We start from the raw sequence: 2371 nt of genomic DNA on the forward strand, positions 1-2371 counted from the left end.
AATACAGCCACTTTTAAGATATCTCACCTTCAAGTGCAATTTTATTCACACTCAATTGTCACAAATTGTAATAACAATCTGTCTGAATAGTTATAACTCAAATAAAGAACGCTATCTATTTTGACCAACATAATTATAACTGGATGAGTGGTTCAGTCATCTCAATGGAAAGTTTATAGTGAGCTTTCCCACATACAGGCAATTTTAATATAAACCATTTTCTCAACTTAACTAAGCAGTGGAGGTACTTATTTCAGGATGGAATGAATCTTCCAGGTCTTGGCCCTGTCTTTCTTCGTTGGCTCCCTCGTAACTATTTGCAGCCTTGTGTTGGTTGCCTTTCCCCCACTCCCACACAACCCAACTCCTGCAATACAAATCTTTCTTCTACATCAGACTCCATCTGGCAAGCTAGACCACTGATTCAGGCTTCTTTTCCTGACTTAAAAACATCATTTCTCAGTCTTTCTGTCCCTAACTCCCTATGCCGTGATAGGGAAACATGAGGAACGTTTATCCTCCCATTATTTTTTTTAAAGCAAAACATGTCTAACTATCATGCACACACATGCACACACCCTAAATCCCACAATCTTTTCAAGTTTCCAACAGGATAATTTCTGTTTTGAAACAATACAAATAAATCTTCATTTTGGAAAGAGATGGGAACAATTTATCCACATATATCTTTGCTGCTGGTAAAAGAAGATAAAGCATACTGAGAAGTCACAAACATTTTCCATCCTTGTCATGTAATAACTCCAAGTAGGCCCAAAAAAGAGGCATTTTCACCAAACACATCGATGATGTAGCCTGGGCTACATGTGATCTTGTGATATTTTTTCATTCAATATATTATTTTTCCAAATAGCACCTCTCCACAAATTTTAGCAGCCAAGGGCCCACAAAATATTCCTAAGCATTTCAGTAGTTGGTTTCTTACCCAATATATACAAAGCTTATTTGTTAGCATTTCACCATCTGAAAAAAACAGAATAGAACAAATTCTCTGACCTGTGGGAAAGAATTAGGTTCATGAAAACGTGTTAAAATAAATCCACAAGCTTCTATGGGAGAAGGCACGCAGTAGTGGAAAATGCCGACATTCACCTTGGCTTCTCCCTTCTCTGTTGTATGCAACTTTCTTTGGAAATGGAACCTGCTCTGTTCAGTTATCCAGAAACAGTGTTTTGACCCTTTTCCAAAGTACAGAGGAATGATGGAGGTACTAACTAAGAAAACCATCTGCCATTGCTACATAATCTTGAGACAAAGCAGGACATCTGCCTAATGCTGTGCAGATCGTGCACAAAAGTAGCCAGCCAAGGGAGCAAGTAGTGCTAAAATCTACCTTTTCTTTTTTCAAGTAAACCAGCCCTTTGTTAGCATTGAGACTGCACCATAACAGTTTCCAGTAAATGTGCTGAACTGCAATGAAATGACAGAAGAAGGTGAGGTTCAGGTACGTGAATGGCAGGTTCTTATTTCTTCCACTAATTCTTGTAGTCCCACTTGGCAGAGAAGGCCTGGATCTGGCTGACCTTCAGGTCCAGCATCCTCCTGGTCTGCTTGGCCACCCACTCCTCCTCATAGGTGTGTGGGATGGGGCCACACACGGAGCGCTTTTCCCAGATCAGAATGAGGGCAGTGGAGCCCCTGAAAAGCACGGCAGCACTCACAACTGTCACTCATTCCTTCTCCTGTTCATTTCAGCGAAGCTCTCGTTGAACTTGATGTGATACAATTCAGCCTTTCCATTAATCCATAGACTGCTCCAAGGGTTCGTTCTCCTCTTTCCAGGATTTCTGGCTGACAGAAAGGGTTCTTGACGTGGGCCACATCAGGTAAGGGACAGTTGCGTCGATCCATGGAGAGTCAAGTCCTCACTCCTCACAATACTCCCGTGTGCTCGTATACACACCGAGGTGGAAGTTGCTCACTTGCCAATTAGGCCACACACTCTGGTAGTTGACATTCTGCCACGGCTGCGGACGCCCCCACTGCAGTCTGCAGTGCGCACCACGACTGCCCTCTATACGCTGGCGCTAAAACCAATTTTAATTCAGCTGGACAAACCCTTTACATTCAGGTTGTGACTGCTGAAAGGAGGGGCCTTTTACCAATTTGTGCAGAGCCACTCATGGGCTAGTGCTTACTCTAGAGACAAGGACCATACCTGCCTCATCCACCGCCACATCCTCAGCATTTTCAATACACAACAGCAACATAATAATTATTGGGGGAATGAATGGAGAGGAGAAAAAGAAAGAATTCTCTATGTGAAGTACCAATAAGTGTAACACTCTAGCAGATAATCTGAGAGTATTCCTTTCTTTGGTGTTACAATGTGCACTGTTGGACCTGGAAAGTC

General features: G+C 42.5%; 1 pseudogene; it reads right to left on the minus strand.

Moving 5' to 3' along the window:
* Window positions 1-1481: 1481 nt before the first annotated feature.
* Window positions 1482-1975, minus strand: LOC112309055 (cytochrome c oxidase subunit 4 isoform 1, mitochondrial pseudogene; annotated as a pseudogene).
* Window positions 1976-2371: the final 396 nt, after the last annotated feature.

This window comes from Desmodus rotundus, chromosome 3 (assembly GCF_022682495.2).
Source record: "Desmodus rotundus isolate HL8 chromosome 3, HLdesRot8A.1, whole genome shotgun sequence".
Classification (NCBI taxonomy): domain Eukaryota; kingdom Metazoa; phylum Chordata; class Mammalia; order Chiroptera; family Phyllostomidae; genus Desmodus; species Desmodus rotundus.